Genomic DNA, 18,655 nt, shown 5'->3' with positions numbered 1-18,655 from the left:
CTAAAATTAATTAAACAATTAACATAATTATTTTACATAATTATTAATCAATTAACTAATTGAAATTAATTAACTATTATTTATTACACTATTTATATTCAATTAACACATTAATTAATCAATTATTTTATTATATTTAAATTACTTCCCACCCTACTCCCCTATAAACCCACAACCCGCTACGGAACTATTAACACTAAATTCAACATAAAATACGTTATTAACTAATAAAATACTACAAAAAATACTACTTTGACAACCAATACTCATTAAAAACACTTAATTACTTATTATTATTTAAAAAACGATATTTTTGTTATCTATGTTTTTGTAAACGATATTTATTACAACTATATTAATGTTAACGATAATACTTACCTGTCTGTCGATATTCTGGTCAAACTATATTTTTGACATCGATATTTCTTCTTGTAGATATTTCTGCGGCGATATTAAGGTTAGTCGATATTTTTACGACGATATTCCCGCTCTGCACCCTCTGGGTTAAGGCCAGGATAAAGACCTTTGCAGAACTACAGGCGGAATATAAGCTAGGTGATAGGGAATTCTTCCGCTATGCTCAGGTTCGCCACGCGTTGAATTCGGTTTTCCCCGTGGGTAGCGTCGTTCCGGAATCCTCCCCCCTCGAAGATCGTATATTAGATGGTCACGTGCCGGATAGAACTATTTCTTTGATCTACAAAAAGATGATCAATTATCGCTCGAGCTTGCTCGAGCACCTCAGGGCGACCTGGATTGCGGATGGTATTGAATTAGACGACGAGGACTGGCAATCTGCGATCTCCTCTCCCAATGAGGTCGCAATCCCGGCCCGTCTCCGCCTGGTCCAGCTTAAAATCCTCCATCGGATTTATGTTACCGGCCCCCGCCTGATCCATATGGGCTATTCGACGGATGGCTTATGTAGGCGTGGTTGTGGTCTGCTTGGTACCTTTCTCCACATGATTTGGGAATGTCCTGAGATGGTGCTTTTATGGAACCGTATACATGAGGTGATGAATGAAGTAACAGGTGTTGTGATGTTGCCAGAGGCCCGACGATGTTTGTTGAATATATGGGGGCCAAATGACTATGATGTGTCGCTGCTAAGATGGACGACCCTTGGTAATATGATTGCTAAGAGAGACATTGCCCATCTATGGGGGTCCCAGAGGCCCCACACAGTGATGGCCTGGAAAGCGAACATGGGCTGGTGCATGTTTAGAGAGAAGACTGTCTATGTGGCGAGAGGCAGACCCAGAAAATGGGAGAAAATTTGGAATCAATGGAACTCGTACCGGGGAGATATATGTACGCCCCCTCTCACTGAGATCTCTAGTGCCCCCCCAGTCTCCCTGACCCGACATTCCTGATGTAGTGTAGCGTATTTTGTTCTTGATTTTGCATTTCCTGCTTCCGGCCCCCTCATCTGTGTACAACAACTCCTGTATCATACTACTGTGTATCTCCCGTCCTCCTTGAGCACTTGCCCGATTGATGTACTACTGTTATATTACCTTGTCTGTTTTTTTATGTTTTTTATTATAATAAAAAAAGTTACAACAAAAAAAAGAACACTTTTTTGACATGTGGCTTAAAGTTCGGGCCAATTAAAAGGGGGTGATTATTTAAATCAGACAAGACCAAACGGTCAAAAGAATTCTTCACATACTTAAGCCATGGCATTTGTTCTACCCCATCTAAGAACAGGCAGTCAGAGATACAAGACCTTGTTTGACCGGCCTCTTGTGATGACCTAATTTGCATCCACAATAATAGAGGTGCAAGTCTGATCACATCTTTCAAAAACAGCATGCCAAGCTCTTCATGGCAAATTAAGGAGGGAGAGCTTCCCGGGACTGATAATTATCTGCACATAAACTGGTTCTCTACATATTGTAAGATTTCCACATTGATATGTCTCCAAAGGCCATCACCATATACGCAAGCTGACGCGCACTTGCTCTTATGAATTGATTTGTTTTGAAGCTTACAAGTAAATATAAAAATGGCTTCAATATTTTTTCAACAAAATCTTGCCTCTCAATGTTATAAGCGTGGACCAGCTTAGAGACTGGTTAAACAAAATCCCCAGATAGATAAAAAATATTAATCTTTATTAAAGTGGAGTCCTCCATCTTGAAAACATTGACTTGGTACTATGGGGACCACAAGTCATAATGTAGAACTTTGAAAAATGTACTTTAAGATCCAAGTCCTCCTATACATTAAAAACTGATCTGAAAGAAGCTGGAGACTATTTGCAGTTCGGGCTATTAAAACTGTGTTGTCCGCATTTAATAAAATGGGATAGGGGTATGGCCCATGCGGGGAACATCTTAACATTTCTTAGTCAAAAATTCACTAATTCCATTTATGTACAACAGAAAGAGGCAAAGATACACCCCTGGCTGACACCCCTTATCGATCTAATGCACGGCGAACATTCGCCTGTGGGGCCATAACAAATATTAACTGGGAGGTCCTGATGGAGGAGCATTATAAGAGACAGTAGATCCTGTTCAACTCCCATTTTACTCATAATTCCCCACAGCTTAGAGCGATTGACAAGATCGAAGGCCCTTAATAAATCAATAAAAGCAAGATTGAGAGAACCTCTCTTGGCTTTCATGTACTTCTCCCAAATTAAGTACAATTTCAGGCATGCGCAATTGTCCCAGTGCCCTGTCTGAAAACAAATTGCACCTATGACAGGGTGTTATTTGTAGTGGCCCATCCTTCAAGGTGGAACAGTAAAATATAGCCTAAGATCTTGGAGTATCAATATATCTGGGAAATAGCCGATAGCAACGAATCCCCTTTTTTAAATATCGGAACCACAATAGAGACATTCATGATTCTGCAATATGTATGTATGTATGTGTCTTGTACAGCGCACTGCTGCCCTGAGGCGTCGTGGCGCTGTAGACCGCTGGGGAACCCGTCCTGGCTATCCCTGTGAGATGGTCCCTACTGGGTATCTCCAAGGTGAAACCAGGCATCCCCGACGAATGTGGGGGGCCGTTGTAGAGATGAGGCAAGCTAATGCCCAGAGTTGCCGAGTGTGATCCCTGGTTAGAGTAGGCACCGAGGCGAGAATTATCAAGTCTGCTGACCCTGGTCCATGACCCTGCCGCGTCGGGAATTGAACCCTGGTCCCGGGCCGTTCTCTGCTTCCGGGTCTGCTGCCTCTAACCAGTGAGCCACACCACTCCACATAGCCCATACACCAAAGATCTGAACACATTTGTAAGTAAGGGGGCCCAGGTAAGATAATTTGCTTTAAAAAAAAGTTCACTGGGACCCCATCTGAGTCGGGGCTTTACCTGAGATGAACTTCTTTAGATTTATTAAAAGTAATAATATTTAGAATTTTTAGAACTTTAACTTCCTAATAAGTCCAATTTCATGAGTTATTTTATTAGAAAAAATATTACTTGACAATTCACCCCAGTAAATCTAATTTATGTACTCAGCTGATAGAATTTAAAAAGATATAAAATTTAACAAATTAACAGTTTCATTGTATTACAACTTTCCTCTAAACGTATTTCCTTGGTCTTAACAATGGTACAAGTAAAAAGTAGGAGCAGGCATTACAATAAGGCAACGTAAATGGTTAAAAGATTATTCCTGGGGGCGTGGCTAAAATGGCGGTGTGAGCAGACGTGCTGCTCTAGAGCTCCCGCCGACGGCCCACATTAGCACCGGCTTATCGGCCGTAATTGCTGCAGTCGGCCCTATATGTGAATGGGGTGTAAGCCCGGAGCCTGACAGGGGCTGTTTTTGCCCGGTGACCGGCGCCCCGAGGGCGGCGTTTGCTTCCAGAGGCACATGGACCGGAGCGGTGGCTGGGGGACGTCCGGCGAGATTTGAACTCTAAGGCAGAGAGCCGTGTAGCCGGACCCGCCGTCCTACGTCCTTCCGAGCAGAGGAAACCGGAGACCAGCGGCCGACGCTGCGGTGATTGCAGGGAGAGGAGCTGAGGTTTGCCCCCTGTGCAATCGGGGCCTGCGGCATTGCGGCGATCCTGGACTGGCTGCCATCTTGTGCGAGACTCGCACCGGGGGCCTGGGCAGCAGCAGGAGAGGACATTCTTCGGCGCCCTTTGGCCACCGGTGAGCCGTCATGTGTGGGGACTGGTGCCGGAGGTCCGACTTCTCTCGAGGTTGCCCGGTCTGGAGAGACTTGGAGTTTTCCTGGTGGTGGTGTTCTGTGGCAGCGCTTGAGAGGCAGAGGCGGGCCGCCATTTTGCAATAGGTGCGCGAACACTCCGGGAGCGGTAGCAGACTCTGACACCACTGCTGAAGGAGGTGTCCGGGCCTAGGAAGCCTGAGTGGGGACACTCGGCTTTGATTAGCAGCGGACCGCTCTCGGGCCTATTGCGGGCCTGTTGCGGGATCTGCTTGTCGGCGGAGCAGGTGGTGACGGCCAGCGCTGCAGGGGTGGCTGAGGAGGGGCCGCCCGGAGCAGAAGCACAATGGAGACTGGCACCGGAGCAGAGGCCCTGGCTGAGTCCACCGGCAGGGGACGGCGCAAAGAGCAAGGTGGGGTGCAGCGGAGCCCAAGTACCCAATCCCCGAGTTGTATTGTGGTGTGGCCGGGCCTGGGGGTATTGTCATGATGAAGAGTGGCGATAGTGGTGCCCGCCACGGGACGAGAGAGCTGGGTGGTGGTAGGCCGCATGCCGGCCCGGGCCGAGAGCCGGTTTGCGGGCAGCGGCGCGGGAGCGCCTTGCTCTGTACTCAGCTGGGGTGGCTATTGAAATCTGGACTACACACAGCCTTGAGCTCTAGTGGTGCCCGAGGTGGACGGCCTTGTGCCTGATAGTGAGTGGTGGCAGAGGGCGGCGATGGGCCCATTTCAAGCAGCACATTCCCAGGTGACCACAGTGCATTTGCGGCTGGGGGCCCTGCGACTGGGAGTACTAGTGTAGTGGCGAATGTTGGTGGGCCCCATGAGCAGGTAGGGCGCTACCTGGAGCTGTGATACAGTGCGCTGTGACTGGAGCACTACTGATAGAGTTTCGGAGACCCCGGCCCTGCGAGAGTGAGGTGGGGGACCTGGCCTGGCACCTATGCCACGATAGGTCGTGAGAGAGACCGGAGTCTAGGAGACTGCCAGAAGTCGTCAATGGTGGTACTGTCCGCTGGGTGATCGTTGGATACAGGCTTGGTCTGAGAGGAGCAGTGACATCAGGGGTGGACAATGTCCACTTCCAGGGGGCGCAGAGATAAAACAGTGAAGGATCTCTTTGCCAAGGTGCAGGAGAGCCAACAGCGGGACGCCATGGCATTGGCTGCGAAACAGGCATCGTCGGAGCCCGAGCCCAGCGCAGAACCTATTACCAAGTCCTTCTTAGAATCTCTATTCAGGCCCCTGAGAGATGACATTCACACCTTGAAAAAGGAATTCACTAGTGAACTCAGGGAGGTTCGCAGAGACGTGGACGGGATTGTAGAAAGGGTTGCGTAGCTTGAAACGAAAGGCGATAATACCGATACGGAACTAGCGGCTCTGCAGCAGGAAATTGTAAGACTCCACGATCAGCAGGTTGATCTCCAGGTTCATCTGGAGGACCTGGAGGACCTGGAGGACCTGGAGAACCGATCCCGGTGGCATAACATACGGATTCGCAATGTGCCTCTCAGCGAAGAAACAAAGACCTGTTTCGCTATGTGAGGGAACTCTTCAACCATATTTTGGGGTGCCTGATGGACTCGGAACTGCGACTAGATAGGGCTCACCGTGCTGGGGCCCTGAGAGCTGCGTCGGCGCTCCCTCCTGACATTCTGGTCTGTGTTCAGGATTTTCACACGAAGGAGGAGATCCTGCAGTGGGCCAGGCAGATGCAGCCAATGACATTTCAGGGGCAGTCACCGGTACTTTATCAGGACCTTTCAGCGCTCACTTTGCAGAAACGCAGACTTTTTAAGCCTGTCACGGCCCGTTTACAGCAGCAGAAAATCGCTTACAGTTGGGGCCACCCATTCCACCTGGTTTTCCAAATGGAGAACAAAATATATCAGTTATGCTCAGTCTCGGAGGCCTGCCGACTGTTGGGCATTGATCCTCCGGCGGAGGAGCAGGAGACGGCGAGTCCGGGGGCTGACACTGATAATTCCAGGCCCCGGCGGTGAATGCAGAGGAGACGTCGGAGGATGAGAAAGCCTGCCCCGGCGGTGATCGTGGAGGGCCAGATAGCGGCGGTTGAGGCAGCTGCTTTGGATTCCGGTCCTTCCCAGACTGGCTGATTTATGGTTGCTGTCGATATTTGCTGGTTTCATTCTTTGTTTGCTTCTTGCAGGGGTCGTCCGTGGGAGGGGGAGCTGTTAGGTGTTTCATGGATTACCCCACTATGACACTTCTCCGATCATCTGAGGATGATGGACAATTTGGTCTTGTTTGGCCTATTTTTTCTTGGGGCTTTAGTTGGGGTAGGTTAGTTGGGAGGGGGGTTGGTTTGTTCCAAGTCCACGGAAACCCATGGGAAGGTCCCAGCGTACTTTCCATACTAGATTTTGGGGTGCGAGGTATATTACATCCCTCCCAGTGCAGTCAGCTTTATTTTATGGGCACACTTGCGTCTTTAGTGAGTCATGCCTAACACTGAACTTAGAATCCTGACGTTAAACGTCAGGGGACTTAACAACCCAGTGTAGCGGAAAGCGGTCCTCTCCTTACTAAAGCATTCAAAGGCTGATATTTGCCTCCTACAGGAGACGCATTTATTACAGAGGGACTGCCACTGGCTTAGGTCACGTTGTTTCCCGTTCCAATTTTTTTCCTCTGTCACCACCAAAACAGCAGGAGTCACGATACTGGTGGCTCAGCGGTTCAGGGGCACGGTTTTGCAGAGGGGTGCTGAGATTAGAGGGAGGTTGCTGACTTATAGGTTCTCCCTGGGTTCATCAGTATTTACTATAGGCTTTGTTTACGCTCCCAATGAGGGTCAGGAGAAGTTTTTTCATCATGCGCTTAGTGAGGTTTCCAATACAACTGACCGCCATTTCTTGCTGGGCGGGGATCTTAACCTGGTGTTTGACAACATATTAGACAGGTCATGTCAGCGTACCTTTCAGTCAGGTGCTCTCTCCACAGGTGGGTTGGCCCGGTTGCAGGAGGTGGGCCTGGTGGACCTTTGGCGTAGCTTTCACGCTGGGGACAGGGAGTACACATATTACTCTAATGCACACAAGACATATGCGCGTTTAGATAACTTTTTGGGCTCCGCATCACTTCAGGCACTCACAACGGGTGTAGACATAGGTACTGCCTCTCTCTCGGATCATGCGCCAGTGACTGTTGTGTTTTCTCCCCCACCGGTTATGCTTGTGACGTGGAGCTGGAGGTTGTGGGAAACGCTGATGCATCGTAAGGAGGTGGTTGTGAGACTTACGGGGGCTATTGCAGACTATCTTGCACATAATAGTAATGCAGATACCACACTGGTGACGCAATTGGCTGTGTTGCGGGCGAGTTCATTGTGATCTCGGCGTGTAAAAGGGAGGAGCTTACTCAGAAGACGAGGGAACTGGAACAAATGCATCAGTGAACGGGGGCCCGCAGCTTAAGGTCATGCGGCAGCAGTTGGCAGCGTTAGACCAGGACCGGCAGAGCACGCAACCTTGAGACTGAAGCATATGTATTATACTGGCGGGGACATGTGCGGGCGCATGTTGGGCAACAAACTGCGCGAAGTAAGGCAGCGACAAGCTGTGCAGGAGATTATCCCACTGAGAGGCGGGCGGGTTACTGAGGATGCCGATATTGCTGCTGCCTTTAGTGACTTTTATGCTTCTCTTTACACCGGGTCCTACATTGAGCACTCTGCGGGAGAGTGCTTTTTGGCATCTGTCCCTCTCCCAGCCCTTACAAAAGAGCAGGCGGACTTATTAGATCGGGATATCCGGCCTGAAGAGGTTATTGCAGCTATCTCGTCTCTTAAGCTAGCGAAAGCGAATGGGCTAGATGGCTTCCCGGCTAGCTTTTATAAGACGTTCTGTTCGCAAGTTGCCCCCCTTCTGACGGCCCTTTTCAATTCATTTTCTGTGCAGGGGGAGATCCCAAGAGACCTACTGGAGACCTACTGGATGCTACTATTTCCGTTATCCCCAAACCGGGGAAGGACCACTCGTAGTGTGAGGCATGCCGCCCTATATCCCTTCTTAATGTTGATCTTAAGATTCACACAGGCATTCTCGCGGCTCGGCTTGCACCCCTTATGAATGGCCTGCTTGATCCGGATCAGGCTGGGTTTATCCCAGAACGGCAAACCGCTGACAACACCAAGAGATCCCTGCATCTGATAGCGAAAGCCATGCGTGTGCCTGGCGAATTTATGATGTTAGCGATTGATGCTGAAAAAAGCTTTTGATCGGGTCCTCTGGCCATATCTGGAACAGGTTCAGGTGAAGGCAGGAATGGGGGAAAAGTTTTGCACATTGGTCATGAACTGTTACAAGTTCCCAACTGCGACGGTCCGAGTCAATGGCTGTACCTCACCTCGGTTTCCTATCAAGAGGGGAACGAGTCAGGGGTACCCCTTGTCGCCCCTGCTCTTTACTCTACATGGAGCCATTGGCGCAGGCATTGAGGCTTAACCCACATGTGCAGGGGATGAAATTTGGCATCTATATACACACCACCTTTCTTTATCCCACCCTAGAGAGTCACTGCCGGCGTGTCTCGACACTCTTGACGTGTTCGCTCAGGCGGCGGGCTTTAAAGTCAACATGAGTAAATCTGTAGCCCTAGACCTCTCTTTGGACGGGCACATGCGGGAACTCTTGCAGGGGACTTTCCTCTTTCGCTGGTCGTCTGACGCCATCCCATACTTGGGGATTCAGCTGGCGCCTACACTGCATGACACAGTCCGTATTAACTATGCGCGGGTACGCCAGAAAATCAGGCAAGAGTTGGGCAGATGGAGGCATTTTCCATTGTCCTGGTTGGGAAAGGTGGCAGCGATAAAGTTGACAACCCTTCCACAGATTCTTTATCTATTCCGCACCATTCCGCTGTGTCCACCCGTAGGTTGGATCTGCCAGACTCAGTCAGAGCTGACTCAGTTCATATGGAATGGCAAAAAAACGCAGATGAAGCTTAGACTGGTGACACCCCCCCCCCCCTCCGAGAAAGGGGGTCTCGGCTTCCCAGACTTGCTTCTTTATTTCCAAGCGGCTCAGCTGCGCTTTCTTGTGGAATGGAGCAGGTGGGAGTCCGAGAAGCATTGGCTTTTTCAGGACCAGGTGGTCACGGGTCGCCCGCTTCAGGAGGTCCCCTTCCTACGTCGGCAGCATAGACCCCATAATCTTTACGCCTCGTACATCACCAGGGTCCGGATGGAAGCATGGGATAGCACCAATGTCAAACACGAGCTCACCTCTTTCCCATCGTCCTTCACTCCCCTGATGGATAAAACAAATTTTTGACCCGAGCAAGACACTGTGGCTTTTGCGAAATGGCGTCCAGCGGGATGTAGGTTCCTGTACCATTTGTATGTAGAGGGAGGGGTATTAACGTTCAAGGCTTTTCGACAAGCATATGGCCTACCAGAATCGGAAACGCTCAGATACCTACAAGCACGGTATGCGCGGAGGCCGATAGACATTTGCGGCCATATGAATATTGGTTAATCACACGGAAAACTGATAAAAAGCTCATCTCTGACCTATATCGAATGCTACAAGCTAAGTACTCACACAAATATAGCTCAGGGAGGGCACGTTGGGAGAGGGAGCTGGGCCGGACGCTTAGCCACAAAGACTGGGAGGGCATTTATTACCTGGCCCAGCACTCCGCATACCATATGGGTCTGACGGACACCCTCGCTAAAATCGCAACATATTAATCCACATTTGTATTATTAATCCACATTTGTAAAGCGCACAATCACCCGTAAGGGTCTCTAGGCGCTGGGGGCCGTCGGGAAGATTAAGCAAGCTATTGCCCAGAGTCACATGGTGCTGGGCTAACCTGCCGCCGGAGCCGGGGATCGAACCCTGATCCCCAGATTCCAGCATCAGTCACCCTGGCCGCGGCCCCACACCTCTCCCCCAACCCAACCCAACCCAACCCACCCCCCAACTATGTTCCCACCACACCAGAGAGGTTACACGAGATTGATCACTTGAGGGCGGCGACGTGTTGGCATGGGTGTGGGGAGACGGGCACACTAGTCCACCTACTTTGGGATTGTGCTCAGCTTCAGGGGTACTGGAAACAAGTCCTGGACGAGGTTGACACACATTTCGACACAGAAATCCCGAGGTTCCCTTCCTATGTTTTGCTAGGGTTGCCGAATCCCGTCACATATCCATCACGCTCCCATAGGGGCCGATTAATAGCTATTGCTCCGGGTTCTGCCATTCAGAATATTCTGTCTCACTGGCGCACCACACATACCGCCACGTTTCAGGGTTGGCTACATCACCTGTGGCATGTGTTAGGTATGGAGAAGCTGTCTTTGACATTGGTGGGGGAGGTTGCTAAATAATCGGAGCTCTGGCAGCCTTTCCTGTCCTTGCTCGCCACAGGGTTCAGAGAGGTTACATGCCCTCGCTATTTGCGCTTGTTGAGCCTGTCAAATGTGGACCGATAGGAAACAGATTAGTGAGATGCTATTCTTGATGGAAGGGGGCAGTGGACTTGGAACATGGGTGGTGGGTGGGAACATAGTTGGGGGGAGGGTTGGGTTGGGAGAGTTGGGTGGTTTTTGGTTTTCTTTGTTCTTGATAACATGTAAAATGTAAATGTAAATGTAAATGTAAATTTTGTTCTTGTTAAAGTTTGTTCGCATCTACAGCGTGCCCAGCCTCGGAGCTGGCTTCATACTAAGGCATGGCTCTGTTTATTCTATTGTCTGAGCTCCCTATCCTACAGTGTAATGAGAGTAAGGGGCCATATGATCAGGTACTGTTTAAATATGCGTTCTTATATGTCAACAAAGAGATTTAGTACTAAAAGATTATTCCTCAGTAGGGACATAATTGGATGCGCATGGATTTATAGGCTTTGAAACGGGTTGGAAGACATGGGAACTGGAAAGTTCATTGACAATGGCAAGGGAGTAACCTTGTATTTAACAATGGGATATGCTTGCCAGGGGCAGTAACTATGAGAGTGTGGTTCTGAAAATCTGGATTCGTGTAATCGGTCTGGACTCGAGAATTAAAACTTCGTCGAAACATGACGAATTTGGTATCAAAAGACCGAGAATGACGAGTACATCATGTACATATATTTTCAGCATATTCGAGTGACGATTTCACCTCGAAATCGTCATTTGCGTTCTGAACCCTTGGCTTCCATTTATGTGTTGCCCTTTACATAGGCCTTAATCCAGTTGAATTCAATTCCACAAGCACACATACTCCTTAATCGACTTTTCCATGACCTGTGCAAGTTGGAACCATTGCCCCAGGCCGAACTCGTTAGGTCAGTTCCCCTCCAGTGGCCAAGCAAGATAGCATCAGGGCTCAGCCGGCCATAAACCTCCTCATTGCGCACACACCTGCCGTATCTTGCTCACATCTGTCTTTACTCTTTTGCTTCACTTACTTTATGATGGGGAGGTGCCTGTTTTATTGGGGGTCCACCGATATCTGATGAAATGTTGGGCCTTGCCAGGTGATTTGTTGTAGGCAGCACGAAGTGAAATATGGGACTCTGCTTTTTCTTTGTATTTGAAATATGTTAACGATTTACTTTACAACCAAGAATGTTTTGCCTGAAGCTTAAAATTGTGTACAAGAAGAGAAGCCTGACTTTGTAAATTCGAGCAGTCTCCTGAGAATATACTTCCCCGTGTTGTACTTCTAGGACACTTGTTACCTTGGTTGCAGCCAATAAACTAATCTTTGACTTCACCTAGAAGACTCTGAGTTTCTGTGGTCTGGATCAGGAAGAACCCGAGGTCTCTGGGTGTACCCTGACACCGCTGGGTTACCGGTGTCTGTGCCGGTTCTGAAAAACCCAGTACCTCAGCTGGCGCCCAACGTTTGGGGCGATTCCAGTGGTACCAGTCAGCCAGAGGATCGTGAGGAGCTTCGTGTGAAAATTCCGGAGGACGGTCAACCACCTCATCGACCCCTGCATGTCGACGTGGTCCGAAGGTCTTTGCTGCGAGGTTCCCCGCTTCCCGACGGCTACAAGGACTGCTGCCCTGGCTATCGCCCTGATTTGGACCCTTGAAGTTTGGTAGAGCGAAACACTAAGACGAGTCTTCTGGTGACGTCATCGATATTTTCAGTTAAGTATAAGTGGAGCGTCTCCCAGTCCTTAGTTGACCTTAGTTTTGGTATCCTTGGGATAAAAAGTTTTGTGTTGGTACTTGCAAGCACCAAAACCGAAGGACTCGTGTATTCACGAGAAATATCGTAATCGATAATCCTTTGAAGTTTGGAACTAGACTAGAGAGCGAAGATGCCTAGTCTTAGACTTGGAAATGTGTTTTGTCTTGGTTATAATAATAGGGATTCCCGATTGGAGGACTCATGTCCGGTTCCTCCAGTTGGAACTCCGACTTACGAGCTATATGTGAAACATGGGGTAGGCCCCATCACCTACAACGAAGTATGGATTAAATACACTAGGAAAGATGGTGTTCTAAAATGGCCCCAATATGGTAGTTTTGATTCCGAAATCTTAGACAACCTTGAAGTTAAACTCTTTAAAAAGAAAGCCCGGCTGGCGATGTTTGACTCTTTCCGCTTATGGCGTAAAGAAGCCAAACAAAAATAAATCAAATTAGCTAAGAAAAATAAGAGAGAAGAGGGACTCTCAGTAATGCAAGCTGCTATACAGTTTAAAGATAATGAAGAAGAGCAGATGAGTGAGCAGTTGCACAGGCAACGTAAAATGGCAGTAGATAAATGTTATCCAGTTTTGCCGTCTCTTCAGCAAGAGGCAGCAAAAGAGCGCGAAAAAGACCCATTAATGTCGCATTTACTAAATTCGCCACCCCCTATGCGCAAAATGCCACGGCACCCCCGCAACCTTTAGTTGCGCAAACTACGCCTCCTGTTCCTCCACAGCACCCTCCAGCTGTTCCTCAGCTGGCTCCTACTCCTTTGGTGCAGCCTCCTCCAGGCCCACCGACCACTTCTGTTTCACCTGTGTTTTCTACGATTTTGCCTACTGAACTTTTTACGTCTATTAATGCTCCCTCTACGATTTTGCCTAGTGCTCCTTCTATTTCCCCTGATACCTCTACTGCTATCTCTGCCCCTGCCCTATCTCACCCCGTTTTTCCATCCGTTCTTCCTTCAGTTTCACCTTCCATTCGGCAGAAAATGGCCAGCACTGTTACTAACCTTCTTTTACCTCTTTTCGGGTCGCCTACTACGACCCCTAACATGGGAAGAAGACAGTTGCGAAGTCGACTGCCTGACTATCAAGAGAGAGACTCACTGAATAGTTTAGCACGGAAATGGGTCATGGACACTGTAAAATATGATGTACAGTCTGTCATGGAAGTCTTCCATCAATGGGAAGCAGCGACACAGAGATATGTTTTCGAACAGATGTGTGTTTTTCTTTGCGAGGATTTAGAGGACAATGATCTGGAATGCATTCCGCAAGAGATGTGTCGTGTACGGTTTAAATTTGGAGAGGGTATGATTGTAGGTCCAGATGTGGAGAAAGCAGTTGAAATGTTGTTATCATATCGGAGTAAGGGAAGCAGTTCTGGGTCACCATCTGAATCTAGTACATCTAGGAGGAAAAAGGCGCGACAATACCCTATGAGAGAAGGTCCCCCACAGTGGAGAGAGGGTGACACGACCGCTGTCCCACCTATTCTGCCACACTTTCAGCGTGTATGGGTACATGTCCCATGGAAGCGAGCTGAAGTTTTAGCACTGAAACAAACATTACCTGATCCGCGTAAAAATCCTGCAGGGTATTACAAAGAGTTGTCGCAGACTACTGGGTCATGTATAATGAATTTAGCCGATATCGATATGCTATTTGGGAATGTTGATCCACAGCCTTTATGGGGTAAAATTCGTCATATAGATCATGATCAAGAATTAGGTGACTCATGGGCTAATATTGCCGCTGCAGATGCCCGACAAGTTGGTGGTGCCAAGCCTGAGCCTTTGATAGCAGAACTCCCTGGTAAAATAGTTGATTACATGAAAACGATAATGCCTGCGATACGTGTAAATTGGGATAAGTTATCTGCATGCAAGCAGAAGAAAGAAGAAACAGTCTCAGATTTCTTCACCAGGTTTGAAGAAACATTTGTCGACCACAGCGGTCAAGATATGACCACAGAAGGTGGTCAGAGATTGTTTGTCGATAAATTCGTGCACAATTTGCTTCCTGAGTTGTGCAAAAAGTTAAAGGATTTGGAAAGTTCTTGGGCAGTCTCATCTTCAACCCAGATATTGGCTACTGCACAATATTATGAAAATAGAGACAAGGATGAGAAAGATAGAGTAGAAAAGAAAACTAAAGAACTGAAAACGAAGGTTTTGCTACAGCAAGCCTATCCGCCACGTGGTGGTGGTAATCAGAATAATGGTAGCCAGAATCACTACCAAAATACTTTTCAGCAGCCTCAACAATATCAGAGGAAAGAGTTGAGTATACTCAACCCTGTGTACCTGTAGGCCCCAACCAGTGTTCATATTGCAGACAAGAGGGTCATTTCAAGTATAATTGTCCTATTCTATTACAACGTGCAAATGGAGTTTATGGTGTTAAAGGTCGTGGCAGTCAGCAAGCACCTAGAGGTAGAGGGCGTGGAAACGCCCCTCAGAACGCACGTCCCCTTCCACCACAAAACTCTATGAACAGGTTTGATCAGCAAAATAACGCATCTGATAGGACAGCTCAATACTACGTTGATGATTACTATACAGAAGATGAGTATTTGGAGAATAATGATTGCTAGGACAGCCAAAGACAAAGAGAGGGAGTTGTTTCAGTTCCAGTAGATCAGAGTGGACCATACGTTGAGGTGATTACATCAGGTGTGTCAGAGCCTTTTCTGTTGGATACTGGTGCTACAAAGAGTTCTATTATGCACTCCAAGCTCCCTGGCGCAACTTTGTCTGGCGAAATGAACGTTTCTGTAGGTTTTTCTGGCGCCCCAGTTAGGAATCCGATTTCTGACCCTTTGTCTCTTTCTGTTGGTCCTTGTGAATTAGAAGCACCCCTCATTCTGACAACAGGTTGTGGTGAAAACTTGCTAGGATTGGATTTGTTAAAGAGATTGTATGCAACTTTGTACTGTTCTCCGTCAGGAGTACAACTTACTTTAGGTAAGAAAGTGGTTTCTCCCATGTATTTGTCGAGAGATGCACTTCCTGCAGGGGCGTAACACAAGCCCCCGCAGCCCCCGCGGTGCGGGGGGCCCCGGCCGGGCCCCTCACTCCGGGGGCCCCGGGCCTGGCCCCTCACGTAAGAAGATCTGCCGCACAGTGAAGACTGCACACTAGGCTGTGAAAAAATGGCGGGCCCCGGCGAGTTTGAAATGGTGCGCACTGCGGCGCCCCGGCCGGGCCCCGCGCTCCGGGGGGCCCCGCCGGGCCCCTCACGTAAGAAGATCTGCTGCACAGTGCAGACTGCACACTAGGCTGTGACAAAATGGCGGGCCCCGGCCCCTGCGAGTTTGAAATGGTGCACACTGCGGCGCACCGGCCGGGGCCCCCTGGGAGTCGTCACGTCAGTCTCAGTCGATTCCGAAAATAAATGGTAATGGTGCGGGCCTAGGCGAGTCTTCTAAATGGTGCGGCCTGGGCGGGGGCCCCCAGAGTCAAGACCGACTCCGAAATGGTGGGGTGGGGGGGCCCCGACGGGGCATGCTGCTGTGTGTGACCCGGTCCCGTGTGAGACTGAGTGAGGCTGGTGGCACTGATGAATCTCAATCTGACTGAGTGATTATAAATTGTATACAACGAATAATACACACTCAGTTTATCTTTTTTTCCAGTCGATCAATCTGATTTTGATCATCGATGAAATGGCGGCGGGCCAGGACAGGGTGAATGAATGCGTGCGGGCGGCGGGCGTGGCGTGCACACACTTGTTTACTCCTCCACTTGTTTGACTTTCACTTTCTAAGTCAATTTCTGCCGCGTATGCGCGTGGGGGGCGGGCGACGTGGCCGGGGGCAGGGCTAGCTGGTGAGTGACCAATGGTCTGATTACATTTGGCACAGCACTGCAGCAGCACATGCGCGCAAACATGCAAATGCAAGGTGTGGCGAGTGGCGTGAGTGTGACGTCACGTGTGGCATCAGGGGGCACGCGCATAGCCATAGTCAAGAAGAAGAGAGAGAACAGAGAAGACAAAGCCAGGCCCGCCCACGCTCAGACAGGACTGTCTGAACTTGAAGACTGAAGTAAGTCCGTCCGGCGCACACCTGGTCCGGCGTCCCGTCACATGCGCTGCGGGGCCTCCGGCCTTCATAATTTACAATTACATTGCCCGAGGTATAGAGGGCAGAGTACAAAAATAGGATAGCATGCTGCATGATGTGGTGTTAGATGTCAAAAATATGTCTAAAGTCTGTGACGTAGGTCACCGGTGCCCCATGTCTCGTGGGCTAAAGACTGGGCGATAGTTACAATATGTTAAGAATTGAGCAATGTTCAGTCCAACAAACCTTCCAGCTCGAAGCTGCTTTCCTTCATTATAAAGATCACCCGCCTGCCTGTGTGATTGCAACGTCGATCAAGCTCAGGGTGTATGGTTGACTCAAAGAGCCAGGTATACACTTTTGTACCCCATAGAATCGTGCATATAAACAAAGATTCTGGGTGTGTTGGTGTGTTCAGCCAGGCTAGAGCCCATTGCAATTGCGCCCTGGTGTAATACGGCTCAAAATTGGGCACCCCCAATCCACCCTCAATGAGCGGACGTAGCAGAATGGGCAGCGCAACCCGACAGCGGCCCGGTCTCCAAATCAATTCTAGTAGCAACCGGTGGAGGTTTAGATAAAAACTTCTGAGGAGTATGATGGGGAGGGCCCGGGCCGCAAAATAATAGTTAGTAGGGAAGTACTAACATTTGCAAACTGGCCTGTCGGAGATAGCGGGAGCGAGTTCCAAAAGGGAAGTGACTGGCTAATTGCTTTGTCCAGATTGCCCTCCTTGAGGTCACGCTTAGAATCATAGACAAGCTAGCTATAGTCGTGGTTACCGTTAATCAATTCACCTCTACGCACCCCGAGTATTAGATCCCTCCCCCCATAATCGGTTGCTTCCGTTATTATAATCAAGCTTATTGTGATGATCCTCAAACGTTTTCACCGCCACTCGCAAGAGTACCTGATCTGATCATTTCACTCCAGCAATTCTTGTCACCGTAGGCCAATACCCACCGGTAATTATAGTATGTTGCAGTTGCTGCTAACCCTCATCACCATTTCTGGTAGTATCTTAACTGCCACTCACTCAACTTATAACAGCAGACTGTCTCCAGGCAGTGCCCTTCCATTTCTGGTGCTTTTCTGCGGTTTTAAGTTCTTCTTAGAGTTTCTTGTTGCTCAAATGGATGCAATTTCAGGTATTTATCTGCTTCCCTCGTCTTCGTGGCTTGATTTTGCTCGCGAGAAAGTGTCACTCATAGTTGTTAAAATGTCACTTATAATTACACTGAAATAAATTATGGAAATGTCACTCACAGCAATCTGAAACCTTGGCAGCTATGACTCTTATAACTTTCGATAAGGCAGAGAAAAAATACTAAACAAAGCGCTTCTTTCCCTGACCCAAGTTCTGGCTGCTTTTACAATAAAACAGCACTGCGAAAAATAGCAGTTGATTGATTTCCGGCTAAATGTTTTCAATAAACATGTATTCCTTCGAATACTTAATTTCTCACTTTTGAGATGACGCCCGCCTGCCTCCCCGCCTCAAGTGGTAGAGTCAATAATTTTAAAACTGTATTGTGAGGCGATGGCTGGGAGCGCGGGAAAGAGCGCGAGACTCAGCGTTCCCCTAATGAATACATGCGCCGCGTTATTGCTTTGATTGTGGGATTTATGTGACTGTAATTTCAATAGCAGGCGTCACGTGGCCAGCTTGAGCCACGCGTTGTTTTTGCTTTAAAAAAATATGCATTTTCTAAAGTGCTGGAAAATGTGCTGTCTTTTAAAGCGATTCCTGGGGATTTGCCCTTGATGGGGACTCAGTGTTCCGTCCAGGTGCTCTACAGGTTTATTAATCACCGCTATTTACCTTGAGCAAGTGATATCTCTAGGTTGTCATCAACTATCACTCTCTCCTTAAAAACGCATGGTTGATAGTTAATGGTTATTCCTACTCGTAACTCTATGTTGGGATTCGTACTTGTTAGCGCCTATATGAAGTGCACCCTGCCTCATGTGGGACTACCTCTCCCAGATGCTGTGAGGGGAGGCGAGTATGTAATAAAGCTTTTAGGCACACCGTCACCGACTGGCATGCATAAGTCTGAAGTAAAGTTTCTGCCTTTCTGGGTACTCCGAGCGAGTTCATTTGTACTTGAAAGCCGGCCCTCCTGCGATCCTCCTTTGTGGGCTAACTGGAGTTTCCCTGCAGTGTGGCTGCTTGAGCCATGCCATACCATGATGTCCGGTGGTGGTGGAGTTCAGAACCGCTTAGAAGTCTTGTTGTTTTGTTACGGAAAGCCTCCTGCGGTGCAGGCGACAAGTTTCTTC

General features: G+C 48.6%; 1 protein-coding gene across 7 annotated transcripts in view; it reads right to left on the bottom strand.

The window, feature by feature from the left end:
• DMD (dystrophin) overlaps positions 1-18,655 on the bottom strand; it is a 6,826,337-nt gene that overhangs the window by 4,814,349 nt on the left and 1,993,333 nt on the right. The window lies entirely within an intron of this gene.

Source organism: Lissotriton helveticus, chromosome 8 (assembly GCF_964261635.1).
Source record: "Lissotriton helveticus chromosome 8, aLisHel1.1, whole genome shotgun sequence".
Classification (NCBI taxonomy): domain Eukaryota; kingdom Metazoa; phylum Chordata; class Amphibia; order Caudata; family Salamandridae; genus Lissotriton; species Lissotriton helveticus.
This window is presented reverse-complemented; position numbering and strand designations above follow the sequence as displayed.